Source organism: Diospyros lotus, chromosome 10 (assembly GCF_014633365.1).
Source record: "Diospyros lotus cultivar Yz01 chromosome 10, ASM1463336v1, whole genome shotgun sequence".
Classification (NCBI taxonomy): Eukaryota; Viridiplantae; Streptophyta; class Magnoliopsida; order Ericales; family Ebenaceae; genus Diospyros; species Diospyros lotus.
In genome coordinates, this window is record NC_068347.1 from 32,640,106 (window position 1) to 32,657,000 (window position 16,895).

The window sequence follows — 16,895 nt, forward strand, 5'->3', positions numbered from 1 at the left end:
AAGCATTAACCAACATCCTTCCAGTCCATACTCCACGCGCACATGTGTGATGAGCATTCTAGAACCTAATTTTTTACACATTATACACACCATCACCCCCTTCCCACAAACCCTAAATCCTCATGGATCTACACACACATCTAGCCGAAACAATCAACATCCTCTCTCGAAATCCAGATATCTTCACAATCGGAGACATTAATACCTATTCTAAGTGTGATTGCTCCCAGATCTGCCCAAAGCCATCCTCAACAGATGCGTTGTTACACGAATTTGGGCAAAAAAAGAAAGGAAAATTAATTCGAAGGCACCACTTCCGTCCACCATCGTCCTGGGATTTATTTTTCTTCTGGAAAACCGTGGAAGCAAGCCAGATCTTTACAGAAAAATGGCCGACGAAGTTCAGATGCCACAAGGAGCTTGAATTTTTTTTTTTGTTTTGACAAACAAAAACCAAAGACGTTCCACTCGTTTGGATGGGTAATTTTTTCGTATAAGGACATTGAAAATATTTTGATTTAGTCATTACATCTGTTTCTAGTAGATGAAAATAAACTTTGCTTATGTTAGATGTTCTTCTATTTTTTTTTAGCTTTATTCAGGTGGGTCTTTCAAAGTAGAGCAGGGGGAGAACGAAGAAGACAGTAAAAGTGGGAAGAAAAAAAGAAAAAAGAACCTCTTCGGACACACTAATTCCAAAGGATCTACAGAACGTGTAATGGCTCATCGATTAGTGCAGCATAACAGAGTTTTGGTAAGTTCTTCTTTTAATATTTATAGATCTGTTATAAGCAATTTAAACATAGTTGTCTATTCTATAAAGAAAACATTAGAAGATGAAAACTAACCTGTTAGCTGAATGTCCGAACAAAGAACATCGCCACCTGCATAACCAATTAGACAAAGGGCTATAAAATAAAAGGCAAAAATAACAGCTTCCACGGATTTAACATACATAAGTTAGAAATAAAGAGAATGAATAAATATTACCGTCTAGTGAATTGCCATGATTTATGGAACCTTGAACCAAATTCCTTGAAGGTTCAGAACCTTCAAGTGAATAGAAATCGTCGTTAGATACAGCATGAAGATGGGATGCAATAAGAATTAATTGAAAAAATAAACCTTTTATTTATTTATTTTTTTTAAATGGAATAAATAAAAAATCTAAGAATAACCTGTGTCTGGTAAACCATCATTTTCTTGAAAGATTATTTCCGATGCACCATAATCTAAAGTAGAGCATCCTATCGAGGGCATAGATCTGACAAAACGTCCATTGCTTATGTTGTGTTTGCCGGACGACAACGTGCCTAAAGTCACAAACGTGCCACTGCGTTGTTGTCGTTGCCTATTACCAGAAATCGAAATGGGACTACGAAAACACGAATTTTCATCCCGACCCCTTTCAACAACTGTAACATGAAAGATATTTTAGTGAAAATTGTAGACAATTTGGTGGTTGAAAAAAATAAAACAAATTTGTAAATCATAATACCGTTGGTTATCACACTTAACGGAGTGCGTGTCTGATATTCACTTGTATTTTTCAATTGCGAGCCAACATTGACCCGACATTCTTTAAACTGACCGGTCCCCTCACGTGGGTTTGATATCTGTTGCAGAACAGAAGGACCTCCTGCGAGCGTCATTCAAATAGCACCTCAGATTCACAGATGATTCATCGGCATGTAATTCAAAAAATTAATTTTTACAGGAACAGGTAAGTATTTCTCACCCATGTGATTCCATGAATGTGATGTATTGCTTGCTTGATCCTGTGCATAGTCTACACAACAAAAGCGTCACAACAAATGGATTATTTATCACTTTATTAGTGCAAATACAAAATAAACACGAAAAAAATTGATAAAAAAGAAAAACATAAAAAAAGAAAAGAAAAAACAATAATTGATAGCATGAAGCCATTAGAATGTTCATAAATGTAATCGGACTTAGCACATGCAACGTAAGGTGGAAGCAGTTAAATGAGTTAAAAGATACTGATTTGTAAGATTAATTTATCAAACTTGAGTACCATAATAAGCATTAGGAAAATATATATAATGGGATTGTTCATAATATTTTGTCCAGTTCTTGATTGCGAATTTAAACCAATTCCTTGGACAAAACAGGAAAAAATGAATCTACCTGTTTCTTGTATACACACCCTTGCACGCTTTATCGATTTGGGACGAAGCTCTGCCATCCCGTAAGTCAACTTTAAGCAAAAATTCAAAAAAGCCAAAAGTTCAGAATTCCTTTCTCTAAAAATCTATAGAACTAAATTGTGGTGAAGAGAAAGTTCTAGGATGGAACAAATATAGGAGATAATATGCCAATAAAATGATTTATATATGCCGAAGGAATATGTAGAAATATAAATTGGATCAATTAAATGCACCAACAGCTGTATGCATGGGAAGACGATCCATGAATACATGACTTAAATGACATATGGAAGCACAGGGAATGTGAAGTGGCATTTTTTGTCCATATTCATGATTTTCAATGATTTATGTGCATTTGTATTTAATTTATTATCAATGAGTTGTGTTTTTTTTACAATATGATAATATTTCTTATTTATATATACCACACAAATTGCCTGAAGTCCACATATCTATGTGGACAAAATAACGTCATTTTTGTTCTGGAGATTAATTTTCACACAATGTAAATTATTTCACTATATAAAATTCACTAATGAGAACCATAATAAGCATTAGGAAAACATATATAATGGGATTGAAACCATCATTTTTTGGTGCATTGAAACATCCTGTATTTAATAAATTGAATGTAGGCAGAGTAATAGTTTGAAAAAGAAGAAAAATTAGCACAGTCAACTTATTAAGTTTCCGCATTCCTAGTTTTAATTGATAGTTGTACATTCAGTAATATTTATTTATTTGAAGAATTAACATTGTAACCATCATTAACCATACTTACCAAGTTGAATTTCAAAAGCTTTTCATCATTGTTTAATGTGTATAGATATATATTTTTTATTTTTTAATTCCTAAATATTTTTCTGTTGCATTCAATAAATTGAATAATTTATTTTTTGATGTATTGGAACTGTTGTATTCAATAAATTGAATGATTCATTTTTTGACTAATTGGAATTGTTGTATTTAATAAATTGAATAAATCATTTTTTGGTGCATTGAAACTTGCTGTATTCAATAAATTGAATGATTAATTTTTTGATTCATTGAAATTGTTGTATTTAATAAATTGAATAAATCATTTTTTGGTGTATTGAAACTTGCTGTATTCAATAAATTGAATAATTTATTTTTTAATGTATTGGAATCTGCTGTATTCAATAAATTGAATGTAGACAGAGTAATAACTTGGAGGAAAAAAAATGAATATAGTCAACTTATTAAGTTTTCGCCTTCCTAGTTATAATTGATAATTGTACATTCAACAATATTTATCTGCTTGAAGAATTAACTTTGAAACCATTATTAACTATATTTATTTGCTGTTTAATGTGTCTAAGATATATTTTTTTATTATTTAATTCTTAAATATTTATATATTGTATTCAATAAATTGAATAATTTATTTTTTGATGCATTGGAACTGTTGTAAATAATTTAATTATGTTAAAAAGATTCCATAAATAATTTAAGCAAATGGTATGAATATTAATACGTGTTGTGGTAGGAATGCAGTGAGGAACCACCTTCACTGCCGTTCCATTATAGCAACGAAATGGGAAATCATAGAAGTAGAAATAAGCCAATGTAGTCTGAATTCAGTGAGACATAACCCAACAGCCAAAAAAGGAAAAAAAAAAAAAACAAAAGGCAGTACTTGTCTGAATATGTAAGTGAATAGATTAACATCCACAATCCTCCTTCTCAACCTTCACGATGTTGCGAATTTTAGTAGCAGAAAGCTTTGTAGAAGAACCACCTTCACTGTCGAGCTCAGTGATGTCCAAGTCATCAGTTGACTTACGCTTCGACTTGCATGTAGATTTTATTGGTGTACCTACCTCGTTTTCAGATACAGAATCCTAAAAGGGCGTTAGAAAAGCAAAATTAGTTAAGACCGTAGTAAGCATTAGAGACTGGTATAAAGAACTCTAAATATAAGGATTGTAAAGTAGGCATACTTTAGGAACATATTCTTCGTGCTTGTCGAGCTTAGAAACTAAGTCAGATTCTTGTTCCACCTCGGTGCTCTCATCAAGTTTGTACTTTCCAATCAAGACTTGGTCATCGGTAAGCCTTGTCACAGAAAAAACCTCATCATTTTCACTTATGTTCTGCTCCTTTATATGTATTCTAAACAAAGCCTTTCGCCCAACCAAGTCTTCGAGCTCATCAGGAAACTCGTTCTCTGAGGATTCCTATAAGTATCAATAAGTTGAAAATTGTATTAGAAAGGAAAGGGTTGATCAAATTGCCCAATTAGAAGAATTAAGATATTCTTACTTAAAACATAAAAATAAAACTTACCAGAGCCAATCGTTCCCTTAATTGTCTTGCAGTCTTACCGATTAGTTGTACGCTCTCCCGGTCCCATAGCAAAAAGAATGCGGTACCAGTCCCGTCAACAACCCTTACGCGTAACTTATATCTAGGATTACCCGAGCTATCATATCTACCACAATTTTCACAATACACACGTTTGCCCTGCTTTTGAACCTTTTTAGGACATTTTTTGCAACTCATATACCACCATTCTGACTCCGAATGCACATCCACAATCCTTGCAGCAACCCAGCAATATACAGCCTTTGAAAAACGAAAAAAATGTAACATGAATATTAAAAAAAAAAATAATCTGATAGGAGTTATTAAGGTTCTGCTAGATAGGAACTCTCTAATTACGGCAATGAAACTTATTAATTTATGGCTACCTCAGCACATTGAAGAACCTCTCTTATAGTCTTAAATTTGGTCAAACCGCCTTCAAGGTCTTCTGTTATAGAATAGACAGACGAATTTGAAATCTGGCTTATACGTTGTGAATTACATTCACGGACAGTCAACAACCTCGTAAATAGAAAAATACAGCGTGTTTAGAAACAAACCGATTTCAAAACAATAGCAAAAAATAAAACAGTCTAATTTGAATGATTTAGAAACATACTTTGCCCGAAAATCCTCAACCTCGGCTATACTTGCATTCACCAGAACCTTTGTGACATAGTAGGAACTTGTCAACCTCATACCACCTAGAATTGAAAAACACAAACCATTAGAGGCGATCGACTTGTACAATAGGACAAAGCTAATAGCTTCCATAATCATTTAATTAGTACCATTGTAACTTTTCATACGGCATAATTGCATAAGCACAATCACAGGTTCATTTGACGTAGATTCAAGATAGCTGTTTACCAGATCGACATGGTCACCCCAAAGAGTACATGGTAGTCGATTTTTTCTTCAAAACAGAAATTAAAAAAATGACCACATATCCAACAAAATATATTATAAATAAAATACCCAACACAGGTTATATAAAGATACATTCTGCAACAAAAAAAGATAAAAAAAAATTAAAGACAGATAAAAAAAATTAAAAGATCATACTCCAAATCTTCAAGAACAATATCAATACACTTTGTAGTGGATCCGGAAGATGACTGAGTTCTAGCTTTGTCCTTCTGGACGACTTCGCCTATCACATCTTTAAATTCGAGATAAACATGGACAAAACAAAAATGAAAATGTATTAGAATTATGGAATAGTGCGTCTCACCAAAAAGAGATGCAAGTGAACAGTGAAGAATAATCTTTAAAAAATTAACTAAAAAGATTGATTTAAATTAATTGGGAAAAGAAACAGAACAATGTAATAAAAAATTGACCAAAAAAAGAGGTAGAAAAAGATTAACTTAAAAAAGGGGCCGAAACACACCAAATAGATAAGTTTCCTTGGACTGTGGACTGGACAGAATTTCGACAAAAGGCTTGAACCTATATATATCAATAGGAAATGATTGATCTTCAACCTCAATCACTTGAGTGGTCCTCATGAAACTTAGCACGTACTTATGTGTGGTAGTCTTGAACGTCATAGTATTATGATCAACTACGAAATTTTTCATTATGTACAACTTGTGCTCTTCAATTTTATCCGCAAAGTAACGCATCAAGTTTTTCTTGATTATTGCATGCATTCGTGTCCCCTACACAACATGATAAATGACACATTACATATATTATATATTGGCAAAAACAACAAAAGTGCATGGTAAGAACAAAAAGTAGCGTTTTCTGAACTTACATCTTTGTCAGACAATACTAAAGCGATGCTGTTAACCTCGTTTTGGTTATGATAACTGTAAACTTCCCACTTCCGGATGACTCGTATCTTGAACGCCCAATTCGCCCGAGTGTTGTCAACATATCTCAGCATGTGCAGTATTTGAGCCATGGAAAATACTGTGTCTCAGTTTTAGTTTGCAGAGAAATAGGTTGAATGAAGAATATTTATTTGCTGTATTCCTAAATATTTATATGCTGTATTCAGATGCCATTTAGGGAGCAGATAAATTTGTTTGTTTGACAAACAGGTTCCAAAGACGTTCCACTTGTTTGGAGGGGTAATTTTATATTGTGTTTAATGTGTAAGATATGTTTTTTTATTTCTTAATTCCTAAATATTTAACTATATTTATCTGCTGTTTGATGTATTAAAATTCTTGTATTTAGGGCATTTCTTGGAAGCGTGAGCAACTACTGTGCACGGAATGTCAAGTGCCCGATTTTGATAGTGAAGAGGCCGAAATCAACATCTGATAAGTTTAAATAAATTATTTTTTGATGCATTGGAATTGCTATATGCAATAAATTGAATAATTCAATTTTTAGTATATTGAAACTTGTTGTATTTAATAAGTTGAATAAAATATTATTGAATAATTTATTTATTGGTTCATTGAAATATGTTATATTTAATAATTTGAATAAATCTGCCTCATTGAATAAACTTGTTATATTTTTTGAATTGCTATATTTAATATACCTGTTACATTGAAACTTGTTAAATAATTAATATAAGTAGAGTAATAACTTGAGAAAAAAATAAATAAATCAGTACAGTTTAGGCGAGAAATTGGGATTCAGATGCCATTTAGGGAGCAGATAAATTTGTTTGTTTGACAAACAGGTTCCAAAGACATTCCACTTGTTTGGAGGGGTAATTTTATATTGTGTTTAATGTGTAAGATATGTTTTTTTATTTCTTAATTCCTAAATATTTAACTATATTTATCTGCTGTTTGATGTATTAAAATTCTTGTATTTAGGGCATTTCTTGGAAGCGTGAGCAACTACTGTGCACGGAATGTCAAGTGCCCGATTTTGATAGTGAAGAGGCCGAAATCAACATCTGATAAGTTTAAATAAATTATTTTTTGATGCATTGGAATTGCTATATGCAATAAATTGAATAATTCAATTTTTAGTATATTGAAACTTGTTGTATTTAATAAGTTGAATAAAATATAGTTGAATAATTTATTTATTGGTTCATTGAAATATGTTATATTTAATAATTTGAATAAATCTGCCTCATTGAATAAACTTGTTATATTTTTTGAATTGCTATATTTAATATACCTGTTACATTGAAACTTGTTAAATAATTAATATAAGTAGAGTAATAACTTGAGAAAAAAATAAATAAATCAGTACAGTTTAGGCGGGAAATTGGGATTCAGATGCCATTTAGGGAGCAGATAAATTTGTTTGTTTGACAAACAGGTTCCAAAGACATTCCACTTGTTTGGAGGGGTAATTTTATATTGTGTTTAATGTGTAAGATATGTTTTTTTATTTCTTAATTCCTAAATATTTAACTATATTTATCTGCTGTTTGATGTATTGAAATTCTTTTATTTAGGGCATTTCTTGGAAGCGTGAGCAACTACTATGCACGGAATGTCAAGTGCCCAATTTTGATAGTGAAGAGGCCGAAATCAACATCTGATAATTTTAAATAAATTATTTTTTGATGCATTGGAATTGCTATATGCAATAAATTGAATAATTCAATTTTTAGTATATTGAAACTTGTTGTATTTAATAAGTTGAATAAAATATTATTGAATAATTTATTTATTGGTTCATTGAAATCTGTTATATTTAATAATTTGAATAAATCTGCCCCATTGAATAAAGATACTTAATTGAAACCTGTTACATTGAAACTTGTTGAATAATTAATATAAGTAGAGTAATAACTTGAGAAAAAAATAAATAAATCAATACAGTTTAGGCGGGAAATTGGGATTCAGATGCCATTTAGGGAGCAGATAAATTTGTTTGTTTGACAAACAGGTTCCAAAGACATTCCACTTGTTTAGAGGGGTAATTTTATATTGTGTTTAATGTGTAAGATATGTTTTTTTATTTCTTAATTCCTAAATATTTAACTATATTTATCTGCTGTTTGATGTATTGAAATTCTTGTATTTAGGGCATTTCTTGGAAGCGTGAGCAACTACTGTGCACGGAATGTCAAGTGCCCGATTTTGATAGTGAAGAGGCCGAAATCAACATCTGATAAGTTTAAATAAATTATTTTTTGATGCATTGGAATTGCTATATGCAATAAATTGAATAATTCAATTTTTAGTATATTGAAACTTGTTGTATTTAATAAGTTGAATAAAATATTATTGAATAATTTATTTATTGGTTCATTGAAATATGTTATATTTAATAATTTGAATAAATCTGCCTCATTGAATAAACTTGTTATATTTTTTGAATTGCTATATTTAATATACCTGTTACATTGAAACTTGTTAAATAATTAATATAAGTAGAGTAATAACTTGAGAAAAAAATAAATAAATCAGTACAGTTTAGGCGGGAAATTGGGATTCAGATGCCATTTAGGGAGCAGATAAATTTGTTTGTTTGACAAACAGGTTCCAAAGACATTCCACTTGTTTGGAGGGGTAATTTTATATTGTGTTTAATGTGTAAGATATGTTTTTTTATTTCTTAATTCCTAAATATTTAACTATATTTATCTGCTGTTTGATGTATTGAAATTCTTGTATTTAGGGCATTTCTTGGAAGCGTGAGCAACTACTGTGCACGGAATGTCAAGTGCCCGATTTTGATAGTGAAGAGGCCGAAATCAACATCTGATAAGTTTAAATAAATTATTTTTTGATGCATTGGAATTGCTATATGCAATAAATTGAATAATTCAATTTTTAGTATATTGAAACTTGTTGTATTTAATAAGTTGAATAAAATATAGTTGAATAATTTATTTATTGGTTCATTGAAATCTGTTATATTTAATAATTTGAATAAATCTGCCTCATTGAATAAAGATACTTAATTGAAACCTGTTACATTGAAACTTGTTGAATAATTAATATAAGTAGAGTAATAATTTGAGAAAAAAATAAATAAATCAATACAGTTTAGGCGGGAAATTGGGCAAGTACAAACATGTATCATTTTGACAATTGCAGCGACGCAATGCCTCGCTTCTTCCTTCCGTCAATGGCGTTGGTGATGATATCTTTGATCGGGTCAACGTTGTATGAGGTGAATGGTGAGGGAGAGCCCAGTTTTTCTTTTTTTTTTTTTAAGAAAACTAGGGTTCATGTCAGTGAGGTGAATGGTGAGGGAGAGCCCAGTTTTTCTTTTTTTTTTTAAAGAAAACTAGGGTACATGTCATGAACCAGCTCCAGACCTATATATTGATTGCTCATTGCAAGTCTAAAGAGAATGATCTTGTAAGCACCACCGGCCGAATATCTCAATCATCCGGTATACCTGAATGGAAGCACTTACAAAAGGGAAAAGAGAATAAAACACAAAACGAGAATTTACCCTAACATGCATGCATAAAAAAACAACAGCGGAAGCAAACTACAAATATGCACGCACACAAGTACTCTGCTGGAACAGCGGTCATGGAGTATAATAATATATACAGATGCCTGTGCCAACAATAGAAGATACAAGAAATAACCAGGCACAGCAAAAAATAAGAGACAAAAATACTGACAAAATATTAGAGACAATGGGGGCACCTATCTGTACACCATACCAACGCGACCGGCTGCTAGGCAGTGCAATCTTCGCCCTCGACCTTCGATTTCCCCTTACCTGGAATGATAGAAAGCAGGGTGAGTCGCAAGATTCAGCAAGTTTATAAGAAAAGAAAGATTATAAATAGAAGAGGAGATCACCCCAAACACAATCTTGCACGTACACACAAACCATAAGACGCTACAATACAACAGTGCAGCATAATAAAAAGCATATACCGGTCCTTGGGACCCACACAAGACACCCGGCACCCAAGTCCCATACCAACCTGCCGCTGCCCTAAAAGGCAACAAATATTTTCAACAAACCTGTGCACACTGCCCCGGGTCGGTACTCCCGTCACCCGTGCGTCCGTGTTGGTACTCCCGACACCCGAGCCATAGGCTCCCTCGAAACAGTCCTCCCGTTCGAGAACTAATAACTACCAGTAACCATGCGATACACATAAAAATGCAATGGCGTAGTGAGCATCAATGTGATACACTAGCACCCATACATCCAGACATCAGGCCATGCTCCGCCCACATAGTAAACCACACGCGATGCATATGCCCATGCTGGATGCAACATAACCAAGCTAGAATGTCCGTGACCAAGCATAACGAGATCATGAAAACCCCAACATGCAACACGTACCCATGTACACACTAAACCATGTAACAAGAATAAAATGTAACCAGTCATGCTATATTCACGTAACGGTAGAGCTCATTAACAGTGCCTGGCACCGATCAATGGTCAGTGAATAGGAGTGACTAGCCGACGGCCTAAGATAGACCGTACAACAGTCACTCCGTCACCGAACAGTCGATCCTTACCCCCACTACCCAACCGCTCTAGCTTATGAACAACCAAAATCGATAATAATACCCGAACAACTAAGAAGAGGTCAGTTTAATAAATTAAATTTAAAGCAATTCATTTAAAATTTTCATAATTAATTAACGGTTGAAACAAACGAAGGGAGGTCAAATAAATTGACAATGAAAGAAACATTGCAGAGGGTATAAAGAACTTGTCTTTACGAAGATATCCTTAGGCTTGTTTTGTCCCAACGCGGTAAAAATTATACAAACTGCAACACCCAATAATTTACCAAAATTAACAAAATTGAACTCTAAATGAAATTTCAACCGTACGAAATATAGTACTCAGCTCCCTGAATTACCTGGTATCATCGAATTACGGTTAAAAGTGAGATTTTCTGAAAAAAAATCCCAATTTTCCAAAATTCCTGCTGCTCGCGCACGCGTCGCTGCTTCTGCCCAATTTCTTCCGCTGCTGCCGATTAATTGCTCCAATAGCCTGTTTAATTGGCTGATTAGAGACTTTAACTTAAAGGAGAAATGCTTGGAGGAGAGGCAGCCACGTTGTTGCCCCAATTTCTTCCATACGACACCGTTCTAGTGCTTTAATAATGTTGGAATTAATTTCCAACAACAACAACCAGCCAAACAGCCCCCATGCGCGCCTGCCACTTGATCCAATAAGCACCTTATTAATAATATACACATTCACTTGTATTTAATTGCTAACTTGAGTTAGCTTTATTAAACTTGGCATCTTCGGCACTTCACGCACTGCACCCTCCAATTCCTTAATCTCTTAATAAATTATTATTATGATGCTTGATAATGAACTTATTCTTACACTTAATATTATAATTGTTAATGTCATTATTCTCATACTTATTATCATTATAGTTATTAACAATATATTTTAATATCTTTTTTAAATTAAATTAACTCAATAACAATTAATTAAATTAAATTACGATTTACGAGTCGCTACAGATTTGATCTAGGCGAGAGAAGAGTTCAAGCTGGGCAAGAGTTTAGTTGGATATTCGTTCCCAACATCATTGGAGAGCGCACTCTCTCCTTCTGCCACTTCTATTGGCGCTCTCACGAAAATGTCTTTAATGCTTACGATAAGAACATAGCCAAGCGTTGTAAGTCTTTGACGAAGTATGATAACCATTGCTATTGGTCTGTAAGATCAGACGGGTTTTATTTTAGTGGTACCAACGAAACTGGTAGTTATAGCAAATGGCATGACTGGCAGTAGTGATATGTTATCACGTCAATGTCGGGCAACATATATAATTGTTATTCAATGTGTATAAGAGATTAGTTTTATTTTTTTAAGAGAATAAAATAAACTCGTAATTTTAAATTTTAGATCAAAAAAAAAGTTGAAGTATAAAAATAATTAATGACCCTAACAATCTAAACTCAAGTCCAAATCAAATACTCCATTATATATAATTTCACCTCATATACGTATTTATAGAGTCATTAAAGAATCCTTCCTCCTTCAAAACAAACTAAAAAACCCTAATAATAGAATATGCTTGATGTGATTGGAGCTCTAATTTGAGACTAATTTTGAGGGTTAAGATTTGATTTGAGGTAGATGGAATATAAAATTCACTGGATGTCATTTCGATAGCATCTATTGTAAGGGCAAATGTGGCATTAAGTTTGAAAGAATAAGAGTTTATTTGGGCCTTTTGAAAGGAGGAGGGCCCATTTAGCCCCTAAGCCAATGTGCAAATGCTAATTTGACACTTATTTTATGTAATTAAGATATACTACCACTGAAAAAAATGAAAAATTTTGTCTAAAATTGAAAAGCCAAGTAAAATTCTTTTTTTTTATTTTTAATTAACCCTTCCTACGCCAATTCTCATAGTAATCCACTTGCCAACCAATAGATAAAAATCATACTTGTCCAATACTTCAATTCAAGTAGTTTCACTTTCGTTTTTACTATCAAGTTCCCAAACACTTCAAAATAATTAATGTAACTGTATGTTAAACAATTGTCACTAAATAACATAAGGTTATGTTTGGCATATATAATTGAAATTGGACTAATCATGAAAATAATCCAATCTTTTATGCGAATTTGTAATTTTATACAATTCTTTCTATTTTGACAATTAGATCCAAATTAGCTTAATTGGATGTAATTTTATCTAACATATAAAATTGATTTAGAGAGAGTGTGTTCATATTAATTTGACATAAAATGTGTCATATAATAATAATATTTATGAAAATTACATATACATATAAGTAAAATATATATATATATAACCCATAAAAAAGAACAAAAGAAAAAAATAAATGTGCAACAAGTTACATTTTTTTTTTTTTTTACTTATGTGTATATGTACAAATATTACTATTATATGACACCTAACATGATAAGTTAGTATGAACACACTCTCTCTAAATTTATAGATAAAATTTTACCAAATTGATTCAATTTGGTATTAATTGTTAAAATTAAAATGATTAAATAAAATTATAAATTTACAAAAAGAATTGAATTTTTTTCATCATTACCCCTTTGAAATTTTGGAATTCTTACCCTTTTTAGTTTAAATCCCCTTTGAATTTAGCAGCAAGAGAAAGGCCCTATAACCTTTAGATCCTGGGCTCAAGTCAGATTGGACTAAAGCAAAGCATTCACAATTTTTCAATTCCAAAACCATTTTAAGAAATTAGTTACATGGGTGGTATAATTACATGGGTAGTATAATTGTTAGAATCATGCTACATGTATATCATTTTTGTATATTTTGAATTATATAAAGAGATATTATGACTAAAATGCCCTTCGCCTTCATGCTCCTCACATGCTTCTATGCGCCTCACGAGGAACTTTTTGTCATTGATACACTTTTATGTAGTTCAAGGTATACCAATAGCAATTATTCTAATTGTTACAGTCATTGAATGCTCAACCCACCCTTTGAATTGTTGTGATTTTGGTGTGTGAGTGTAAGTGCGTGTGTGGGTGATTGTCCCACATTGGTTGTGTAAAGAGATGGGAGTGGGTATTTATACTCCACCTTCCCACTTGGGGTTGGGTCCTAAGTGGCACCCAGATTTTGTGAGCGAGCGAACCCTTTGGGCCTCGCACATTGCCGTTGGTCGGACGGGCGGGCGGGTCGGTATATATCTTTTTATATAAAGAAAATTAAAACAAAACAAAATTGTTTTCTTTTATATTTTATTTTTGCTTCTTCTAGAAGCGGTCTGGGTTTCCGAAGCGACTCCTCTTTTCTCAGTTGCTGCTTCATCTTCCCCAAGCAACGGACATTGAAGCCGGTGTTCAATGCAAGCTTTAAGTTCGCCATCTCTTCGGTGTCCCAACGCAGTCTATAAAAGGCTGGTCGCGCTTCGATCTTGGATCATCAAGTACACAGTGCTTCTTCTTCCTCTCAAGTGTCGTTTGTCACAGATTGGGTTTCATCGAGTTCTGCCATATCCGAACGGTAGTGGTCGCCGTCCGTCGGAGTTGACCGTTGTAACCTGTGTAGACAGTCGCCGTAGCCTGCTAGTGACCGGAGCAGGGCACATCTGTGCAGCGTGTGTGTATCTGCCGTCGTTCACCTCACTAAGAGCTGGGTTTGGATTCCAATTATATCTTCCTTGTTGCCACTATTGTCGCGAATATACTGCTGTGAGTATTTTGTGTTCATTATACTCTGTGTTTGGGAACTTCGTATACACAACGTTGCTGCCAGTGGGTTTGGGGATTTAGTAAAATTGTTTGCCATTATTCTTGATTGTGCCAACGTTCTACATACGTTTTGTGTTGCTGTTCTAACATGAATGGCCATTGTGTTACTCCATCAATGCTCATTTATTCACTTGCCACAGCTGATCGAAGAGGGTTCAACCAAACAACTTCTCAAAAAATGTATATATATATGTATGTGTGCGCGCGCAAGTGTATGTAATGTGCATCTTCATCAAAGATATATAGGTAGACATAAACATGCTCCAAAGAGCATACCGTTCTTGCAGTCTGAGCAAGATAATGTCACAATTCTTCCTTCCTTCAATAATGCTGCTGACGATTGCTTGTTTCATTAGCTCAACATCATGCGATCATCAAGATGAGACAATGAAGGCCTTTTTCAGGAAAACCGCTGTCCGTGTCTTTAACAATGTCTCGGGCCTATTGATTGTTCGCTGTCAATCAAAGGACGATGACATTGGCGTGCAGACACTGCGACCTAACCAAAATCTCACTTGGAGATTTCGTCCTCACGTGTTCCCAGCCAACACTCTCTTCTTCTGCCATTTTTATTGGGGCTTCAAGGATCAGATCTTTGACGTTTACAATAACTACATAGATGACTTCTGTACACATCGCCACTCCAAAGATTATAGTTGCTATTGGTCTGTAAGACCAGATGGTTTCTATTTTAGTGGTACCAACTATGCAGGGAGTTATGTCAAATGGCATGACTGGAAGAACAGGTCATTGATTTGAGACCAATCGTGCGCTACTCATGTTGTGTCTCATGTACTCATTCTCCTATCCATCTTTCTATCTATATCAAAGAATAAAAGTTCATATATCATTTGTCATTGGTTCTCCTTGTCATGACTCTTAAATAATTATTTTTTCTATTTATTGATTATAAGGTTAGCATTTAGGTTGCTAGTTGTCACTCTAACACACAATATATATTTTAACTATAAAAATATATTTTTAATTACAAAAAATGATTGCTATAACTACTATTGAATGCTCTCATTAACTCTCTTTTTGAACGATCATTATGTTAAACCATCAATGCTTGTTTATTCAGTAACCAAAACTTAAAAAATGATTCTATTAAACAACTTAATTCGTGTACATATATGTGAGCGACGATATTGTATTAAGGTTGTATTTTTTAATCAATATATGTGTTAAAAAAAATAAGATATTGAAAATATTTCAGACAAAAGTAATTTTCATTGTATTTATTAAATTTATTTGTCAACCCACTAAAAAAAATTACTTAATTTCTTATTTAGCATTTTATAGATAAATTTATCTCCCACTTTAGATAAATTTATCTGAGACCAGGGCAGAACCAAGATTTTGATTTAGTAGGACGAATTTAAATACAAAAAATATAATTTTAAAAATAAGATAATAATGATAATATTAAAATAATTTTTTTTTTTTTACAATTGTTCTTTATGATTTTTCATACTAAAAATTGTAATTGTTCAAGAAAGTTATCTTGATTATTTAAATTTTTAGACTTGTCATCACCACGAAATGCTAGTTCTTACCGTATAAGAAGTCGAACACAAACAATTAATGCATTCAGACGATTTCGATAATCACACAGTATTTGTTCTAACTATCTGAAGAAAACTATCTCAATATTTTATTCTTAATATTCATTAAGATTTCATAGTTATTTCGAATTTAATTGTGTGCACTATTAGCATTTTTAACATGAACTTAAAGTCTATCTTTTTTTTAAAAAAAAATTTACTGAACACGTCTTTCATAAAAAAATCATTATCTTCTTGTTCCTCATTATTTATTTTAAAAAAATAACAGTATATGCATAATGTGACATCTTTGCATATACTATATTCCAACCAATCATCAAATTCATTGAACCAAACTAGAATAAATCGTCTTAATTTCGAGACTGACACAAATTTCTTTGCAAGTAGACTTTTCTAATTTGATTTTGAAAATTAACACTATAATTCATTATTGTAGTTCTCTTACCCGAGATTCATAAAAAGTTATGCAATATCAATTTGCTCAATACTTGCTTTGTTAATTTGTTCATTTTCTTCAATATAAGTTTCATCCATACTTGCTTTCTTTGTTTCACAATTTTCTTCAATACTTAGGTTTATTTGCATCATTATTGTAAAAAAATAAAATTATGAGTAAATTGTAAAAAATATTGTGATGGTTATTACTAGACCATTATATACTTGTTTTCTTCAATACTTATTTTTTTTTTATTTCTAGAAGTAAAATATAATATATATTTTTTTATTTCTAATAGTA

The 16,895-nt window shown here is 32.5% G+C and overlaps 1 long non-coding RNA gene across 4 annotated transcripts; it reads left to right on the forward strand.

Annotated features, from left to right (window-relative positions):
• The first annotated feature begins 43 nt into the window (after positions 1-43).
• Positions 44-9,261, forward strand: LOC127810987 (uncharacterized). 4 transcript variants are annotated; one of them, XR_008025615.1, is made up of 5 exons: positions 44-480; positions 593-754; positions 1,626-1,723; positions 6,548-6,601; positions 6,687-9,261. It is a non-coding gene; the product is annotated as an uncharacterized LOC127810987 (long non-coding RNA). The 4 variants fall into 4 exon arrangements; XR_008025617.1 differs by having other exon boundaries at positions 7,283-9,261; XR_008025614.1 differs by having other exon boundaries at positions 6,548-9,261.
• The last annotated feature ends 7,634 nt before the right edge of the window (positions 9,262-16,895 follow it).